Genomic DNA, 21616 nt, shown 5'->3' on the forward strand with positions numbered 1-21616 from the left:
AAATTATATTTCTGTGGATCACAAAAATTCGGTTGTGTTTTTATATAAATTCCTCTGATAACATGTTACTAAAGGCATAGAATGGTTTAAACTTGTTCTGAAGTTTAGAAACTGAACATTACTTAAGCATTGTGGCTGGCCCACCATTATATTTTAATGTGTAAGCCTTTTAATGATGAATCTCCAAACCACTCTATGGGAGTTACCATGGACACTAAGAGGCACTCCACTGCCAAATCAGATGGATAGAAAAACATGGTTCTTTTAATATATTTCAGGTATCTGCAGACTTCCAGAACTGGTTCTGTCACAAATAAATGGGACTTAGCCCTAATTTGTCAGAGATTCTCTGACAGCATTTCAGCTACACATTTTTGTTTCATTCTCTTCTGCTCTCTGCCTCAGTCTGCATTTCATCTTTGTGAAAGACCTTACAGTGCAGATACGTGATCATTTCCTAAGTGTTAGCTCTGACAACCAGGCCCGCATTGGACTGATGGGATTAGCAGATAAGGAGAGATTTGCTTAGTGTTTCCTCCTCAACCAGACCCTTTAATTCTTGGGAAGAAAGACTTATTTCCGCCTATACCCTTTCACTTGGTAAGTATAATTCTGCATGTGTTCTTCTTATATTTTGTGGTTGTTGATATACATACTCTCAAATAGTGAATTTAAAATCAATTTATGTTCACGTGAGGATCTTCTTTGATAGGGATTCATTATGCAACAGAGTTGATAGACTTAAGGAAGCTATTCTTCTATGAAGAGGTCTGATATATTGGAGAATATAATTATGTATCGTAACATATACTTTGTCTTCTAAAATCTCTTTTAATTAAAAGTTATGGAATGAATTTAATTCTAAGCAGAGGGCAAAATTAGGATTTGCTCTTTACTGATCATATGGTAGATATTTTCATCTGTTATCAAATATTTCTCAAGTATTTAAATAAATTTATATTTCCGTATTACAATTTTGCATCTGCAATAGAGTTTTAAGGTTGATCTATGACATTAACTAGTCAAAGTGCTGTCTAAAATTTATCACTTTTTTTATTCTAGTCATTTAAATTATCTTCACCTTTGAACAAAATAAAAAATTTATCAATATTAGGCCTACACAAATTTAAGTCCCCTTCCCATGAACTGTTCTTTTTAGATATTAAATTAGACACAATTCAGCAAAGTGTTGTATAATATTATTCAATGTCTTGTATTAATTACCTTTATTTATGCCATTGGTTCAGAATTTCACCTATATTGGCAAGACTCTTATTTGTTTTCATCTCCACAGCAAATACCCAACAGATACATTTGGAAAATAGGCAGACAGCTGGTAAACAGACTCATTTCTCTGCCTCGGGGCTTACAAAGCAATTTGCCAAATCCATCTTTCCCTAGTTCATTTCACCTTATCATAATTTCCAAATTTTCTGCTTTTGCCTTCTAAGGATTTGAGGATATCTAATGTAAAAAGAAGATGAAACCAAACTTGTTCTTCATCAGTTTGATATTAGTCAACAGGGTTTTCTTCTACTAAGTTCTGTAGCACATGTTCTTATTATTTTTAATTGTCGAATTAAAAATTATAATGAACAAAATTGTATGTATGGTGTATACATTTTTGGAACATCTAAAACAAGCTCATTAACATATCCATTTCCTTACATGCTTTTTTTGTGATAAGAGCACTTCAACTTCACTAAAATATTTTCTTTTTGATTGATTCATGTTCTTTTATTTTTAATTACATCTTACAACACCATGTTCAAAGACTGTTGTTATGAAGGTTGTAAATAATATAATTTCTAATATGCTGTTATGCATTTTCAGTAGTAAATTTCAATATAATTTTAGAATTTTTCAAAATGGCTCTTCTGTTATTCTTGGTTTGAATGAAGGCAAAGTCACAGGTATAGAAACACCAGGAATGCTGAAACAATTACCAAGGTGTTAAGGCAACTGGCAATTTCATTATGCAAAAAAGGAGAAAAACCAGGATTAGTGGTTCCATCCAGGAGTGGAAAGTATATTTGAGTTGGGAGATAAGATGATACTGTAGAACCAAGAGTGCAAGCTTCAGGATACTCAAGACGGTCACTATTTGTGGACCCTCTCTATGTTCTAGGCACAATATTCAGGCACTAAGCAGGTGGAATTTCCGAACATTGCTGCTGAAAGTCAGAGCAAGAGACTATTATGTACACTAAGTAAAGAAATTATCAGAAATTTTAGCAGCCAAAAGTGACCATAAGTGATGTGTGTGTGTGTGTGTGTGTGTGTGTGTGTGTGTGTGTGTGTGTTTTACCGGGATTGAACTCAGGGTCCCCCTACCACTGAGCTACACCCCCAGCCCTTTTAATTTTATTTTGGGACAGGGTCTCACTGAGTTGCCCGAGCTGGTCTGGAACTTTTGATCTTCCTCCCAAGTAGCTGGGATTATAGGTGTGTACCACTGTATCTGGTTCAATGAGTGTATTTTAATGCATATTCTATTGTTATTAGAGTTCAGTGACTCACAAAAAGAGATGAAAGCAATACAAACAAGCGAATCAGAAATCTGAACATTCTCAGCAGTTTGTTTGTTTTAGTACTGGGGATTGAACCCAGGGCCTCACACATACTAGGTAAACACTGCCACTGAGGGACATCCCCAGTCATCTCAGTATTCTTCGTAGGCTTTTGTTTCTCACCTGATGGCTTAATTGTTAATTTTCAAAGGATTTTGTCTTAGAACCCCTTCTCACTTAAATTTTCTTCCTGGAAGAACTTATCCATTCACACATTTGTAAAAGTTGATGACTCACAAACTTACATCTCTGCCTCAGATTCTTCTCCTGTTTCATATCATTAGTTCCTATTTCCTAGGAAGCATTTGTATGTCTAGAGGCTGCTCAAATTCCCCATGTTCAAAACTGAACTCATAATGACAGTCTTCCCTGTATAAAGCCTCCTTCTCCTGTCCCTTCTCTAACTAATGCCACTCTTCAGCTAGCTGCTCAAGTCATAAACCTGAGAATCATTCTTGACTCCTGCCTCTCTTTGACCCTGACATCCTCTCTATTACCAAATTCTATCAATATTTGCTCAGCATTTATCAAATAACTTATATCTCTCCATCTCCAATACTCCCTCATTCATCTGAGGAATACATTATTATCTTTCTCCTGGACTATGAAAAAATCCTTTTGGACCTGTCTCCAGCCTTCCAATCTTTCCTTCTCTCCAGTACTTCCTCCTTACTAAACAATGGTTTTTGTACACTGAAAACTTGATGATGATATTTCCTTTTTTGAAAACCTTCAATGGGGCCTGGCATGGTAGTGCATGCCTGTAATCCTAGTGGCTCTGGAGGCTAAGGCAGAAGGATCATGAGTTCAAAGCCAGCCTCAGCAACTTAGCGATATCCTGTCTCTTAAGTATAAAATAAAAAGGGCTGGCAATGTGGCTCAGTGGTTAAGCACCCTGGGTTCAATCCTCAGTACCAAAAAAAAAAAAAAAAGAAAGAAAGAAAAGAAAAAGAAAAAGAAAAAAGAAAACCTTCAATAGGGACAGGGACATAGCTTGGTGGTAGAATATGTGCCTAGTATGCTTGAGACCCTGGGTTCAATCCCTGCACCACCAAACTGCCCCCCCAAAAAAAACACCCCAAACCAAAACAACAACAACAAAACATTTAATGGCTCTACATTGCACTTGGGATGAAATCCAAACTCTTTATTATGATCTCCATAGCCCAGGGAAATTTTGATCCTACAGATCATTTTGTTCTACTGTTTTTGTTCTAACCACTCTGAGCCACTTTGATTTGCTTGAACAGGTGTGCTGTTCCTTGCCTCCTGGCCTCTGCACAAGCTCCTCTCTTTTTGCCTTGCTAACTCAAGCTAACCCTTAGTTCTCAGTTTAAATATTCCCTTCTCCAGAAAGCTTTGCCTGAATCCAACTCCAGTTAGGCACCCCTGCTCTGTGTTCCCTTGGCATCTTTTATTTCCTCCACCACAGCTCCTAGCACTCTGTAATTGCACTTTCCCCTTTTCCCTCCCTATGCTAAAAATTCTGTAAACACCCTTGCCACCTGAGCTTTATACCTCTCCAACCAAGCACAGTGTTCAGCACATGGCAGTTGCTTACAAATGTGTGTTAAATAAAGAATGAAAGAGATCGGGGTTATCAACTTTGGAGACCATGGCATAATCTTACTAATGTGGAGCTTTTTGTGTAAGCTCATCAAATGCATGAGAAGGGTGTCAAGAAATTACTTGCTCCAACTTCCCACCCAATGTTAGAACCCCTTCTACATCATCTCCCCCCTTTCATTTTTTATTCTATTTATGTATTTATTTGGTTTTTGGTACCAGAAATCAAACTCAACAGCACTTCCCCAGTCCTTTCTACATTTTATTTAGAGACAGGGTCTTGCTAAATTGCTTAAGGTCTTGCTAATATGCTGAAACTGAGGCTGGCTTTGAACTTTCTTTTTTTTTTTTTAATTTTTTGTTTGTTCTTTTTTGGTATACATGTCAGTAGAATATATTTTGCATATCATACATAAATAGAGTATAACTTCCCATTCTTGTGATTGTACATGATGTGGAGTTACACTGGTCATGTATTTGTACATAAGCACAGGAAATTATGTCCCATTCATTCTACTGTCTTTCTAGTCCCATCTCCCCTCCCTTCCCTTTATTCCCTAGACCAGTGAACTTCTATCTGCCCCATTGCGCCCCCCTTATTGTGAATTAGCAGCTGCATATCAGAGAGAACAATTGCCCTTTGTTTTTTGGGGATTGGCTTATTTCACTTAGCACAATAATCTCTAGCTCCATCTATTTACCAGCAAATGCCACAATTTCATTCTTCTTTATGACTGAGTAACATTCCATTGTGTATATATACCATGTTTTCTTTATGCATTAATCTGCTGAAGGGCACCTAAGTTGGTTCTATAGCTTAGCTATAGTGAATTGAGCTGCCCTGTCAACATAGTATGCTGATTTTAATTTCTTTGGTTACATGCCAAGGAATGGGATAACTGAGTCAAATGCTGTTTCCATTCCAAGTTTTCTGAGGAATCTCCATACTGCTTTTCAGAGTGGTTGAACCAATTTGTAGTCCCACCAACAATGTATGTGTGTACCTTTCTCCCCACGTCCTCACCAATATTTATTGTTACTTTTATTCTTGATAATTATCATTTTGACTTGAGTGAGATGAAATCTCAGTGCAATTTTAGTTTGCATTTCTCTAATTGTTAGAGATTCTGAACATTTTTCACATTTTTTTGACCATTTGTATTTCTTCTATGAAGCGTCTGTTCATTTCCTTTGCCCATTTTTTTATTGACTTATTTGGCTTTTGTTGTTGTTGTTATTTTTTTGAGTTCTTTATATATCCGGGAGATTAATGCTCTATCTGAGGTGCAGGTGGCAAAGATTTTCTCCCAATCTGAAGGACCTCTATATACATTTTTGATTGTTCCCTTTGCTGTGAAGAAGCTTTTTAGTTTAATACCATTCTATTTTATTGACTCTTGCACTTAAGAGCCTTTTTAAAGAAGTCAGTTCCTAAGCTGACATGGTGGAGATTTGGCACTGGTCTATTGCCTAGGTCCTTGATCCACTTTGAGTTGATTTTTGTGCAAGGTGAGAGATAGGGGTCTAATTTCATTCTGTTACTTGTGGATTTCCAATTTTCCCAGCTCCTGCTCTTGGCCTGCATGGGGGATGGAATAAGTAACCCTTGGAGGTGTGGGCCGACTAGAAATAAAGGCTAGGAAAGTAATATTAAAAATAAAAACAAAATACTGGGAATGTATTGAAAGTGAGGGCTTGACGGATGGAAGAGACCTAATGGGTTTGTTCCTAACAAAGGAAAAAGCCCTCAAATGCTTTATTTATAGTAAAACACACCAAAGGAATTTATTGTGAGCAGGAGTTCTTCAAGGTAACAAGAAATGAGGAGCTGTGGGGAAGTTGCCCTGGTTGGGGCCTTATTTCTTGCACAGAAATTCTTCCTCTTCTAGGCAGCTGGCACCTCAAGGTTGTTTAGGTGCACTGGTATCTCTTTGACCCAAGGCTAACAGGCATCTAAGTTCAAAGTCATTTAACTCATAAATTCCTTGCCAGGCGTAGAATCGGCCCCATTAACAGTGGCTGCCTGCAAATGGGCATGTCTACATCTTCACATGGAAAGATTCCCAGATGTGGCAGTCAAACTGTCCAAGACTATGGAGTTCAAAGCAGTAATTTATTTGCCACTCCCAACACCCAGTACCATTTGTTGAAGAGGCTATCTTTTCCCCAGTGAATGTTTTTGGCTCCTTTGTCTAGTATGAGATAACTGTATTTATGTGGGTTTGTCTCTGTGTCTTCTGTTCTGTACCATTGGTCTCCATGCCTGTTTTGGTGCCAATACCATGCCATTTTTGTTACTATTGGCTTTGAACTTTTGATCTTCCTACCTCAGCCTCCTGAGCTGCTGGAATTATGGGCACCACCATACCGGACCCCCTTTTTAATATTTGACATGGGGTCTCATCATGTTGCCCAGTATGGCCCTGAACTTGTGATCCTCCTGCTTCAGTTTCTTGGGTAGCTGGGATTACAAGTATGTACCACCACACCTGGCTTTACATCATCTCTTAAATGGAGGCCTCTATCCTGTCTTTATAAGCATTTCCAAGGGTGCATTATTTTTCAAGATAGTTAATCTTATGAATGGCTATGTATAATTAGGGGGATTTTGTTATCATTATATTTTTTTGGTGTGTGTTTGAATGCAAGACTTTGCACATGCTAAATCTGCTCTCTACTACTGAGTTACACCCCCAGTCCCTAATAGTTTTTTTAGGCTTCTTCATATTTGAACGCTTTCCTCCTATAACTTTCATTCATTCTTGCCTTCTTTCTTTCATCCAAGTTTTGCCTTCCTGAACAACACAAAACTAATCTTCTCCTTTTTCTATATAAGAACACTTGCAAATTTTGAAGAATGTTATTGTGTACTTCCTAAATCATTAGTTTTGAAACTTCAATATGCAACAGAATTGCCTAAGGAGCAGATTAAAATGTAGATTTCCTGGTCCCATCCCTTGAGAATTTGGTTCAGTAGATATGGGGTGTATCCTGTAAATCTGAAATTTTAACAAGCACCCCAGATAATTTTGATGCACATAGTCCATAGACTACTTGTCACAAATTACTGCCAGGCAAAAAATATTTTAAGTTCCCCCAATAAATGGTATTTATAAATTTTGGAGGGAGTATCAGGGATTGAACTCAGGGACACTCAACCACTGAGCCACATCGCTAGCCCTATTTTGTATTTTATTTAGAGACAGGGTCTCACTGAGTTGCTTAGCACCTCGATTTTGCTGAGGCTGGCTTTGAATTCGGGATCCCCCTGCCTCAGTCTCCAAACTACTGGGATTACAGGCGTGTACCACTCTGCCAGGCAGTATGTATAAAATTTAATCCCCAAAGTTGGACATTTCTGCCTGTTGTCCTCTACAATATAGCCCTCACAATGGAACCAATATTCAGGTGTTTTTGTTTTGTTTTGTTTTAGGTACAAAAATCCAGGAGCACTAAACCACTGAGCCACATCCCCAGTCATTTTTTGTATTTTATTTGGAGGCAGGGTCTCACTGAATTGCTTAGCACCTCGCTAAATTGCTGAGGCTGGCTTTGAATTTGCAAATCTCCTGCTTCAACCTCCCAAGCTGCTGGGATTACAGGCTTGCACTGCTGTGCCTGGTTTCAGGTATATTTTGACTAATTCAGAGTGGAATTAGTATATTATCTCTTTTAGCCTATCTTATGTTCTACTGACGCTGTCCACAATTATCCCACTGATTTTTAGTAGGCACATCACAATATTGATTCTGTGATTGTGTGCGCGTGTGAATGTGCTTGTGTGTGTGTGTGTGTGTGTGTGTGTGTGTGTGTGTGTGTGTGTACGCGAGGATTGAACCCAGGGTCTTGTACCTGCTAAGGATGTGTTCTACCACTAAGCTATGCCCCCAGCCCCTGTGATTGTGTTGTTAACTAAAACCTGTTAGGGCAGGAATGAATTACAGGGAGTGAATGACCCTCAAGTTCACAGATAAGCAGGCAAGAAAGAGCATATCAGATGAGATGGCAGTACATGAAGGCATATCTCTTTTTTCTTCTTTTTGGTACTGGGGAGTGAACTTAGGGGTGCTTAACCACTGAGCGGCATCCCCAGCCCTTTTTATATTTTATTTAGAGACAGGGTCTCTCTGAGTTGCTTAGGGCCTTGCTAAATTGCTGAGACTGGCTTTGAACACTTAGTCCTCCTGACTCAGTCTCCTGAGCCACTGGGATTATAGGTGTGTACCACCACACCCAGCAGGAAGGCATATCTTGAAGAGGGGTAGTAATATGTGGTATTCTTACCAAAAATGGCACAATACAATACAAAGACTTCTCAATAGGTTAGTCCCCCTTTCCCACAGTCCAGGGGGCTTTCTCATTGTCAGCCATTTGCAAGAATTACTGTTCACTGTCACCTACTGCTTCTCTCTGAAGTCAGCAGATTAACAGTCTGCTTTGCCCTTTATTAGAAAGCTAGTAGACCATCTGTCTATCCTTCTAACCCACTATAAGAATCAGCATTCCATAATCAGCCCTTCCCACTCCAACTCCTGCCACATCAGAAAGAGTTGGACCTTGGCATACTTCTTTGGAAATATTTTTGATCCCTATCAGATCACTGAGGGTACCTTGGCATATCTGTAGAGGATGATCTCAAATTCTAAAAATGGTTATAAGCACAATTCTCCCACATGCATACAATTTGAATAGGTCTGGAAAGATGCTTTTAAGCTCATAAAAATGTCACAGAATGTTATGAATTGGCCCTACATGCCTCAATACACCCGGTGTACAGACTAACACTTTCTGTTATGACACCCAGGCTCTATGAACTCTACTCCAAACAGCAGGAAGAATTTATGAGCCAGAAAATCTCTCTTGGATTTGGCCTTAGGGAAGTGAGGAGTGGAATTTAGTTAGTCATAAGGCTGGAGTTTAAGGCTATTGGGAAGTGGGTGGGGGGAGCAGTCACATTGAGTGAAAACACAGTGAATGAAATTAGTTGTTAGTGTCTTCAAATGGAACTGGAAGTCTGAGAAGGAAGTCAGGGTCATGAATAACAAAACCTTTGAAACATAACAGCTTCATGCTGAATAAAAGGACAGAGAGATATTCCCAACTGTGATACGGAGTGAGGTGAGGTTAGAATGCTAGAATGCGGTTCTGAGAAAAACTGTATCATACTATTGTACATGTTAGGATTAGATGACTTCAATTGTCACATGTGTACGTGAGTGCTTCAAAAGGGGTTGACGTCAGATTCTTTCCAGTACCCAGAAGCCAAATATAAGGTGGCAATTCTGAGGCTTATATGATACCATCTTTGCATTTCTCCATTCATGAAACAGGCATTTTTGAGTATCTAGTATGTCCTAGAACATAAATATGAATTAACTCATGCCCTACTTTCTATGAGTTTATAACCAAGTGAAAAGAAATAAGACGAAGAAAAAGGTGGTAGCATACTGTAATACTAATCTGATAGAGATAAGTACAGGATGTTTTGAGAGCACGGTGAACTGGGGCTAGGGGTGTAGCTCATGGCAAAGCACTTGCCCAGCATGTGCAAAGTCCTAAGTTCAATCCCTGACATCAAAGGAAGGAAGGAAGGAAGGAAGGAAGGAAGGAAGGAAGGAAGGAAGGAAGGAAGGAAGGAAGGAAGGAAGGAAGGAAGGAAGGAAATTGGGGGGGAGAGAGAGTGAGAGAAAGAGAGAGAGAGAGACTGAGACAGAGACAGAGACAGAGAATGGACATCATGAACTGGAGGGAAGCCATCTGATGGAAGGTTGAAGAAAGGCCTTTTGGAGAAGTGATGCCTGACCTAATCCTGAAGGATAAATAGGTGTCACCTAGAAGAAAATTTGGGGAGGTCATTAGGGTCAAGAGTAATAGCATGGTATGTGGTGGGAAATATGAGTAATTCAGAATGGTGAAACCTGAGCAAAAGTACAAAACAAATGTGTGTTGAGAGATGATACTGGAGAAATAGACAGGAGCCATATTGTGAAAGTCCCATATATCATGCTATATATCATGCTAAGACAGCTGGACTTTCTTCTGTAGGCAATAGAAAATCGGTCAAATGGCCATTTCTGATAAATCATTCTGTGGCAGCATACAAAATGAAAAGGACTAGAGAGGCACCACCAGAGGCAAGGACACTAGTTAAGAGTTGTAATAGGCAGGAGCCAGATTACTAAAGTCTCAACAGGGGTAGTAAATGGAGGATGGCAGAAAGGAAATGAGTTTGAGACTACTGAGAAAGACTTTTGCTGTTGACCTTATTTTATAGTGTTTTAACTCAAGGTTTACTTTGACCTGGAGTTCTAAGTGGTTGATGCAGGGGCAGCAGAAAGAGGGTAATGGGAACTGGGCACAGTGGTGCATGCCTATAATCCCAGTGGCACGGGAGGCTGAGGCAGGAGGATCAAGGGTTTAAAGCCAGCCTCAGCTACTTCGAGGTCCTAAGCAACTCAGTGAGACCCTGTCTCTAAATAAAATACAAAATAGGGCTGGGGATGTGACTCAGTGGTTAAGTGCCCCTGAGTTCAATCCCCAGTACCAAAAAAAAAAAAAAAGAGGGTAATGGGATTGTATGATGGAATATCAGAATATCACAAAAGCTTATTTGGATAAGATGCTTATAAGAAAAATTAATTCTGAAAACACTCTTTTTAGAAAAATGCTCTTTTGCTTAGCTTGCAAGCAGAACCATTTGTGAAGATTGGTTGCTTAGCCTGTTGAAGGTTTATAACTACATGGTTTAGCCTGCTCTAGGAAATTGTGCAATGGGAATAAAGCAAGTTAAGGTCAGAACAAGAAAGAAAGGCTCTGCCAGCTGTCTCTTTTTCCTCCCTTCAAAAGCATTAAAAAAAAAAAAAAAAAAAAAAAAAAAAAAAAAAAAAAAAAAGCCCTCTGAGCAATCTCATGAAAAAAAGAAGCTCTCTGTGCCAGAAATCTCTTTATTTTGCAAAGGAAGAGTCCACAGGACCATATGGAATGCAATCTACGTGCTATTCAGTTCATAATGTACAAGATCACTGAGAAGAAATATCTAGAATAAATATTAAATTATTAAGATGTGATATAGAATCACAGATAATTAAGTTGAGAAAACAAAAAAGGTTTTAAAATTATAGGTTGAATCTTGCATAAAAAGAAAATCAGAATAAACAACGTATCAAAATATAAAATAAGGTGATAATTGAGCAAAATTGTACAAAGGACATTAATGAAACAATGCAGAATTCTTAATAATGAATAAATCTCTCAGAAAGAATTAGATGATATATTATGCTTGAAGAAGAATAAAAAAATCCCAGATTTAGATTACAAAAATATGTGTATGTGATTATTGTCAAATATGGATATGAAAGGAGACTTAAATATTAAACTAACCCTAATTACAATGTCAGGGAAACAAGGGATAGAACTATTTATATGGTCAAAATAAATTCTTGTGTTATGTGTAACTATTATGAACCAATAAAAATTTTTAAAAATAACTCATTATATGAAGCAAGTTTCTAATATCTTCAACTCCTGTTCAGACGTTCTATAAAGTATCTTTTAAGTTTTTTCAACATTTCTTACACCACTACCTTAGTCTACCACAACACTTAATCCCCCCCACTCCACTCTCTCTCTGCCTAAACCCATGGAGCATAAAAATAGTGCCAGATCCTTCTTGAGAAATTTGCCTAATGAATCCAATCCAATCTTCTCTTTCTGACTTGATGGCCTTCCATAACTCAGTTTCCATCCTCCCATTCTCGCCAATATGCTCCCTTTGCTCTGGTCAAGTCATGCTGAACACTGTCCCTAAAATACGACATGCTTATTTCTGTCTTTGTCCCTTCTTAAAGTGTCTTATCCTTTCTGTTCTGTATGCCCCATTATCCTTTGAAGTCAAATCAAGTTACAATCCCTCCATAAAGATTTCCTTCAGTCTCTTACTTCTGTGATTTTCCAATACAATTTTAGATGGGATCACATAGTCTATAGATAATTTGATTATTTAATATATGCGATTATTTAATATATTAATATATGCGAGTCTCACTTCTTCAACTACATTGTAAACTCATAAAGGGGATATAATTTGATATTGCTTCAATCATCCCAATTGGTCTTAGGCTATTCTTACTACATTTTGACCACTTTGATACCGTGAATAGTGTGGACTATGAAGTTTGGACTCTTAGGACATATTGATTTTTTTTCCAGTGCTGGGGATCAAACCCAGGGCCTCACACATGCAAGGCAAATGCTCTACCGCTGAGCCACAACCCCAGGCCAGAGCATTTTGACTGAGTGTGTGTGTGTGTGTGTGTGTGTGTGTGTGTGTGGTGTGTGTGTGTGTCTGTGCCTATGCATGGTATTGAGGATTTAAACCAGAGATGCTCTATCAGTCAACTATACCCCTAATTCTTTTTCTTTCTTTCTTTCTTCCTTTTTTTTTTTTTTTTTCCTACCAGGGGTTGAACCCAGGGGTTTTTAACAACTAAGTCACATCCCTAGCCCTTTGTATTTATAGATAGGGTCTCGTTAAATTGCTTAGGGCCTTGCCAAATTGTTGAGGCTGGCTTTGAACTTGAGATACTCCTGCTTCAGCTTCCTGAGTCACTGGGATGACAGGCAGGCATTACTGCACCTGGCCCTTTTAAATTTTTACTTTGAGACAGGGATCACCAAATTTTCAAGGCTGTTCTCCAACTTGCCATCCTCCTGCCTCAGCCTCCTGAGTCACTGGGATTACAGGTGTGTGCCACTATGCCCAGTGACATTTTGACTCTTTGCTTCTATATAGATACATTTGATCCAGATTTATATATGACTGACTTTTTGTTAAGAGAGCATTCACCCAATTGAATTATTTGATCATTTTTTTACTGTGCTATTAAAATTTTTAAATATTTTATTTATTGAAATTTTAATCTTAATCTCTTCAGTGTTAATTTTACAATGAATAATGATCAACTTTAACATTTTTATGGAAATATAATTGAAATAAAAGACTACACAGATTTAAAGTGTATAATTTGATAAGTTTTAGCATGTGTATATATGTTCACACAACCATTACCACAATTATGATAGTGAATATACCCATCGCTTCACAAATTTTCTTGTACATCTTTATAATTTCTTTCTTCACACTCTCATCCCTACAGCCCTCCCAGGAAATCATTAATTAGCTTTCCTGCAGGTTAGATTTTTGCATTTTCCATTATTTGGAGTCTTATGTAAATGGAATCATACATTATGTATTCTTATCTTGTCTTTCTTTCTTTCTTTTTTTGTGGTACTGGGGATTAAATCCAGGGGTACTCTACCACTGAGCTATATCCCCAGCCCTCTAAGTTGCTGAGGCTGGCTTCAAATTTCAGATCCTCCTGTCTCAGCCTCCTGAATAGCTAGGACTACAGGCCTGCACACCCCTCTCCCTCCCAGCTCTTTTTATTCTCTTGAAAGTATCTTTCTGGGGCTCGGAGGTAGCTTAGTTGGTAGAGTGCTTGCCTTGTAAGCACAAGGCCCTGGGTTCGATCCCTAACACCTGAAAAAAAAAAAAAAAAGTATCTTTCCAAGAGCAGAGATTTAAAATTCTTCTTCTTCTTCTTCTTTTTTTTTTTTTTTTGTACAGGGGATTGAACTTAGGGACACTCAACCACTGAGCTTTGAATTCACAATCCTCCTGCCTTGGCCTCCTGAGACACTGGGATTACATGAAAGTACCACTGTGCCTGGTGGAGACTTATAATTTTGATGAAGTCCAATCTAAATTTTTTTTTGTTTTATGAATTGTGGAGTTATTATCTTAGTCAAGAAATCTTTGCCTAAATCAAAATCAAGGCCACAAATATTTCTATGTTTTTGGATTTTAAACTTACGTCTTTATTGGACTACAGGTTAATTTTTTGTAGGGTGTGAGGTATGGATCCAAGCTGATATTTTTTGCATATGGATATTCAATTGTGCTAATATCATTTACTAAAACAACTATCTTTTTTTTCACTGATGCGTCTTTAACTCATCAACTTTTGTCAGAAACCATTTATCCATATGTTTGGGTTTACATTTGGATTTTCTATTTTATGCCATTGATCTAGTCTCTCTTTACAACAGTACCACAAAGACTTGATTAGTTTCTTAATAACTCTTGAATTCTCCCAACTTTGTTCTTCTTTTACCAAATTGTTTTTTCTATTCTAGATCCTTTCTGTTTTCATAAGTTGAAAATTAATTTGTCAACTTGTTAAAAAAAAAGTAAAGCCTGCTAAGGCTTCAGGGAGATCTGACATGATAACAATATTGAGTCTTCCACCTCCTGAAAGTGATAGGTCTCATTTATTTAAGTCTTATTTAATTTCTTTTAACATTTGTTTGTAGTTTTCAGTGTATAGATCTTTCACATCTGTGACATTTATCTACAAGTATTTCATATTTTTGGATCCCATGATAAAATGTTTTTATTCTCATTTGAATTTCTGATTTGTCCTTTACTAGTAAATAATACATACTTGTTTTTTGTACTTTGCCTTTATATTCTGAAACTTTGTTAAATTCACTGATTTGTTCTCGTAGCCCTTTTTGTATATTCCACAGAATTTCCCATGTAGTCGATCTGTGATTAAACACAATTTTACCTCTTTCCAACCTGAATGTATCTTTCCCCTTCCTTTTTTTTCCTTCCTCTCTTCCACACTCTCCTCCCCTCCCTCCTTTTTTTCTCTTTGCCTTCTTACTCTGTCTAGAAATTTCAGCGCAGAGTTCAATAAGTTAGTGAAAGTGGACATCTTTTTCTTGTTCCTTTTCTTAGGAGGCATTCAATCTTCCCCTACTAAATATATTTGTTAAGTGTTTCACAGATCCTCTTTTCTGGTTGAAGGAGTTTATTTCTATTCCTAGTTTACAAAGAGTATTTATCTGAAATAAATGTTGTTGTTGTTGTTCCAAACCCCTTTTCTGTATTAATTGAACCGCTTATATGGGTTTTCTCTTCTGGTATATTTATATAGTAAATCATATTGAGTTTTTAATGTTAAAATCTGCTTTATTTTTAAATTTAAAAATTTTTTTTTGTACCAGGGATTGAACCCAGGGAACCACCGAGAAGCACCCCCAACCCTTTTTTATATTTTATTTAGAGACAGGGTCTCACTGAATTGCTTAGGGCCTCGCTAAATTGCTGAGACTGGCTTTAGTCTCTCAATCCTGAGCCACTGGGATTATAGGTGTGTGCCACCATGCCTGGCTGCTGGGTCTTAATGTATTATCCTTTTACTATATTATTGATTCTGTTTGCTAGATTTTAGTTTTAGCTTATTTTGTATTCATATTCATGAAAGATATTGTTCTGGTTTTTTGTTTTTGTTTTTGATTGTGCTGTAGGACTCTAATTCAGGGCCTTGAGCTTGCTAGGCAAGTACTATACCAATGTGTTACAGTCCTAGATCTGTTTTCTTTTCTCATAATGTCTCTTTGTCCTCTGCCCCTCCCCGCAACACACACTTTTCTTCCTCCCCTCCTCTAGTAATCTTGGAATCCCAGCAACTGGGGAGGCTCAAGCGGGAGGACCACAAGTTCAAAGCCAGCTTCAGTAATTTGTGGAGGCCCTCAGCAACTTAGCAAAACCCTGTCTCAAAATAGAACATAAAAGGGCTGGAGAATGTGGCTCAGTGGTTAAATGCCCCTGGGTTCAATCCCTGATTCAAACAAACAACAACACCAACAAAACAAAACAAAAAGCAATGTTGGTGACCTGGTATAATAAGTAATATAGTAATCTCTCTCCTCTTAAATATTCTGGAAGCATTGTGTAGAATTGGTACTTTTTTGTCCTTAAATATTTTGGAGAGGTCCCCAGTGAAGCCATCTGAAACTGGAGATTTCTTTGTGAGAAGTTTTTAAACTACCAATTCAAATCCATTTTTTTCTTGAGTGAGCTCTGTGTCTTTAAAAGGAATTTGTCCATTTAATGTAGTATTGACCATATTGTCATAAAATTATTCATAATATTCCCTTATTATCACTTAATTATAGATTCTGTGGTGATGTTTTCTTTCATTCCTTTTTTCTCTTTCATTCTTGATATTGATAATTTGAATCTTTTCTTTATCTTAGTCTATTTTAGAGATTTATCAATTTTTATTGATTCTCAAAGAAACAGCTTTCAGTGTCATTGATTTTTTTCATTCTTCTGTTTTCTATTACAATGATTTCTATTCTTATTTTTATTGTTTTCTTTCCCATTCACTTTGGGTTTAATCTGTTCTTTTTCTAGTTTCTTATGTAGAAACAGACGTCATTGGTTTGAGACTTTTTAATTTAATTTAATTTTTTATTTTTTATTTCGAGACTTTTTAATTTTATAATGTAGGTGTTTAAGGCTATAAATTTTCTCCTAATATCTGCTTTAAAGGCATTCCACACACACAAAAAAAATAAATAAAATAAAGGCATTCCACAAAACAATATGTTGAGTTTTTATTACCCTTCAGTTCAAAGTATTTTCTAATTTACTTTTATTCTTTAACCCTTGGACTATGTCAAGCGTGCTATTTATTTTCCACATATTTGTGAATATTTCAAACTTCTTTTGTTATTTTGGTTAGAAAGCATATTTTGTGTATTTTCTGTCCTTTTGAATTTATTGAGACATATTTTATAGCCTAGCATATAGTCTATCTTGCTAAATATTCTGTGTGCCTTGAAAAGAATGTATATTTTGGTGTTGTGTGAAATAGTCTGTAAGTACCTATTAGATGAAGTTGGTAATTGTGTTCTTGAGGACTTTTATATTCTCATTAGTTTTTGTATTTGTTCTATCAATTATTGAGGAAGGGTTATTGAAATCTCTGACTAGAATTTTGGATATTTCTATCCATTGTTGCTTCTTGTATTTGGAAACTCTGTTATTCACAAAAATATTGTCAAGTCCTCTTAATAGACTGATCTTCATAAAATAAACTTTTTTATCCCCAGGAACATTCTTTGCTTTGAACTATGCTTAGTCTGATGTTAGTACAAATATTTTCTCTTTTTTTTTTTTTTTTTTTTTTTTTGCAGTATCTGGGGATTGAACCCAGGGCCTTGTAGCTTGCAAGACAAGCACTCTACCAACTGAGCTATCTCCCCAGCCCCAGCTTTTTCTCTTTCTTTCTTTCTTTATGGACAGTACAGGGGATTGAACAAGGGCGCGCTCTACCACTGAGCTATAACCCCAGCCCTTTTTTATTTTGAGACCAGATCTCTCTAAGTTACTGATGCTGGCCTCAAACTTGAGGTCCTCCTGCCTCAGCTTCCTGAGTTGCTAGAATTACAGGTGTACACCTCCATGCTTGGTTGGATTTCTTTTTATTAATATTACGATGGCATCTTTTTTCTTTCTTTACTTGCAATCTACTTATGCTTTCACCTTAAAATGCACTTTTTGTAAGCAGAATATAATTACATCTTGCTTTCTTGTCCAATTTGGCTATTTCTGCTTTTTAAGTGGGATCTTTTACACTTGTTTCCATTAACAATTAATAATTATTATTAATTATTATTATTATGGTTTTGCTTATTTCTATCATCTTGCTATTTGTTTTCTATTTCTCCCATCTGTCCTTTGCTCTGTTTGTCCTCTTTTGATATTTTCTTTTGGATTAAATGTGTATTTTTTATGATTTCATTTTATCATCTTTACTGGCTTATTAACTCTAATTCATTGTTTTGTTATTTTAGTACTTGCTTTGGTGTTTATAGTATACATCTTTAACTTATCACAGTATAATTTAGAGTGACATTATATCACTTCACTTATAAGAACTTTATTGTATTTCCATTTCTCTACTCACAGTCTTTACATTGGGGACAGCATACTTTTTCTCTAAAGGGTCAATAAGCAATATTTTTTTCAGCTTCGTGAGCCAGTTTTTGTTACTTGCTACTGAACTTTGTTATTATAGCATAAAACCAACCAATTTGTAAACAGAAGGGCATAACTGTGTGCCAATAACTTTATTTATAAATTGGCAGTAAACTGGATTAGGGCCAAGGACCAAAGTTTACTGACCCTGCCTTCATGTCATTGTTTTTAAATGCTTTACTGTTACATGTATTACAAATATATGTTACATTATTAATAGTTTTTTGAAGAAGTTATTTATCTTTTAAAGGATGTAAATAAGGATTTAAAAAAACATATTTATCCAGCTGAGCATGGTGGTGCACGCCTGTAATCCCAGCAGCTAGGGAGGCTGAGGCAGGAGGATCCTCAAGTTCAAAACCAGCCTCAATAACTTAACAAGGCTCTAGGCACCTCAGCAAGACCCTTTCTCTAACTAAAATATAAAAAGGGCAGGGGATGTGGCTCAGTTGTTAAGTGTTCCTGGGTTCAATCCCTGGTAACAACACACACACACACACACACACACACAAATAAACATGTAGCCACCAAGTTACTATTTCCAGTGTTCTGTGTGTGTGTGTGTGTGTGTGTGTGTGTGTGTTTAGATCCATGTTTATGCTTGGTATGACTTTCCTCCTGGTTGAAGGTGTTTTTATTTAACATTTCTTATAGTGAGAGTCTACTGGAGATGAATTCTTTAAGCTTTTATGTGTTAAAGAACATCTTTTTTAACTTTTTAAAATTGTGTGTTTGTGTGAATGGATTTTGAACCCAGGACTTCATGCCGTAAGCACTCTATCACTAAACTATACCTCAGACCTTAATTTTCATTTCTGAAGAGCCCTCTCAGTCCCTATGGCATTCTAGGTCGACAGTTCTTCCACCAGTACTTTATTTTTAATTTTTAAAAAATCAATATTTTGAAACAACATATATACCATTTGTTTACAATTTTAAAAAATGTAAAAATAAAATCAATATTTTGGGGCAGTGCAGGGGATTGAATTCAGGTCCTTCAAGTGCTCTACCACTGAGCTATACCCCCCCAGGCTATTCCTATTTTTCAGATGAGGTAAAAGGGGCACAGACAAGGTAAGTCACTTGCCTGAGCCCACATTGTAATGAATTAGCAGAAGAGTAAAAGCAGCAGGCCTAAGTTAAAAGGCTGCTATAGTAGTCCAGAGAAAAACATTATTTGAATGAGAGTTGTGGCAATGGAGATGTTAGTAGTTAAACAGTATGAAGCATTTACATCTTCGTTTTTGCCAATCTATCAAAAGGTTATTGCTTATGATCAATAGAAGCCATCAAAGCAGCCAGCCACGGTGGTGATTGCCTGTAATCCCAGTGACTTGGGAGGCTGAGATGAGAGGATAGCAAGTTTGAGGCCAGACTCAGCAAGTTATATTTTGAGTCTCAAAATATGAAGTAAAAATGGCTGGGGTTGTAGCTCAGTGGTAAAGTGGTCCTAGGTTAAACCTTCAGAAAAAAAAAAAAAAAAAGAAAAAAAGTCATTACAGCTAAGAAAAAAATTAAACTTCTCTGGAACTCTATGTATATGTCTTGGAAACAAAGATTTCCTCCTAAGTAGGTAAAGGTTTTATTAAGGAATGCTTAAGACATACAAAACAAAGAAGTGAATGTGTTCATCAAGGAGAACTGAGTTGTTCACTTAGTATCTTGGAATTATCTAATCTGGTATTTAATAACTAAGATTATATATTTTAATAAAGAGACTTTTTCAGACCATAAGACAAGGGGAATGTTTTCTACAATGATTTTATCTGTTAAAGCCTGGCGGTGGGAAACATGAGGTCATCACAACCAATATATTTTCCCCCACTTTACAGAATCACTTTACAGAATGTAGACAAAGCACCAAGGTAGAAAGGAATATCCTCTTGAGGGTTATCATTGCCAGTCTAAACCTACAGTGTAAGTCAAAGTTGACATTTCCAACTGTTCAACAAAACATATCTAAAATATTCTGCAATATTTGTATACAACTCCTTGTTTAGGGGACAGTTTTGATCCTTCCCTCTGACAATCTAATAATAGACTGAGTCATGATGCAGTTCATGGTCAAGAAGAAGCAAGCTAGGGGCTGGGACATAGCTCAGTGGCAAAGCACTTGCCTAGCATGTGAAGCCCTGGTCCCCAGCATCCAATCCCCAAATTCAAGAAGCAAGTCTTATTGCCAAATGAAAAAAAATATTGGATTTTGAGGTCATGTGTAATCCTGTTAGGTTTATAGTACTAAGTTTACAGGTTGAGTCTTCTGTTTTTTGGGGGAGCAGAGTACCGGCGATTAAACTCAGGGGCACTTGACCACTGAGCCACATCACCAACTCTGTTTTGTATTCTATTTAGAGATAGGGTCTCACTGAGCTGCTTAGCACCTCGCTTTTGCTGAGACTGACTTTGAACTCTCAATCCTCCTGCCTCAGTCTCCCAAGCAGGATTACAGGCTTGCGCCACCGTGCCCAGCTCAGATTGAGTCTTTAAAAGAAATTTCACCATCTATCAAAACAAAACAAAATAAATGAAAAAGTTCCTCATAATTTGGGTACACTGCCTCCAGGTAATAACTTAAGTCACAGTCCCATGGAGATTCATGTCAGTTTATTTACTTGAGGGAGATAAATTAAAAAACAACTTGTAAACCAACCAAATTTTACATGAAATAAATGCTATATAGAATAGTGGAGATTTGAAGCAAAATTTAAAATAAACAAATATATTTGGGCTTTGGCAAATGCATCATTTCATTCCAACCTACATTTTATACATAGATTTTGGTCCAAATGTTTCTATCTTGTTCTGCTTAAGAAAATACAGACTTGAGCTGGGCATTGTGGTGCAGGCTTGTAATCCCAGTGACTTGAGAGGCTGAGGTAGGAGGATCACAAGTTAGAGGTCAGTCTCAACAACTTAATGAGGGGCTAAGCAATTTAGTGAGTCCTTGTCTCAAAAAAGGGCTGGGGATGTGCTCAGTGGTTAAGTACCCCTGGGTTCAATCCCAGTTATTATTCCCCCCAAAGTTTCTTTTAAGTAATCACTATTCATTTTTTCCAACTCTCTTTTGAGTTAATGAATATTAACTATGAAATTAATGAGTTCGTCAGGATTGATTAAAGTAGTGCAAAGTTTTCTCCACAAGGGCAGAACCAAGGAAAGATAGGCAAAAGAGGATTAGTGATATTGTATACAGTATTCTATAGTGTATGCTAAAAGAAGTTAATGTGTTGTCCTATGAAGGTTCCATATAGGAAATCTATGAATCTATGAATATTTTACTGTATGTATCTCTTAAAGAAAAGGATCCTTTAAAAAGGATAAGGACTGGGGGGTGTAGCTCAGCAGTAGAGTGCTTGCCTATCAGGTCCAAGGTCCTGGGTTCAATCTCTGGCATCACCAAAAGAGAAAAAGTAAAACTATAACACCATTATCACATGCAACAAAAATAGCTCCTTAATGATATCAAATATCTAATATTTACATTTCCTTGATTGTCGTGTTTATGACATAATTTCCTAGGCCAGCTCAAATCCTCAGAATATCCAGGGTGGGGAAGAGGGTGTGCAAACCTCCATCATCGAGTCAC

The 21616-nt window shown here is 37.0% G+C and overlaps 1 protein-coding gene across 6 annotated transcripts in view; it reads left to right on the top strand.

Moving 5' to 3' along the window:
• The first annotated feature begins 290 nt into the window (after positions 1-290).
• The window catches only part of LRCH2 (leucine rich repeats and calponin homology domain containing 2), a 126747-nt gene continuing 105421 nt past the window's right edge, over positions 291-21616 (top strand). For 2 of the 6 annotated variants that reach the window (XM_079124470.1, XM_079124471.1), the window contains exons 1-2: positions 292-600; positions 13762-13845. The gene's annotated coding sequence lies outside the window, so the exon portion shown is untranslated. Of the gene's footprint in view, positions 601-13761; positions 13889-21616 lie in introns of all 6 variants that reach the window. The other 4 variants (XM_079124472.1, XM_079124468.1, XM_079124467.1 and 1 more) reach the window with 4 other exon arrangements.

The sequence above is a fragment of the Sciurus vulgaris genome (assembly GCF_902686455.1).
Source record: "Sciurus vulgaris genome assembly, chromosome: X".
NCBI classification, from domain to species: domain Eukaryota; kingdom Metazoa; phylum Chordata; class Mammalia; order Rodentia; family Sciuridae; genus Sciurus; species Sciurus vulgaris.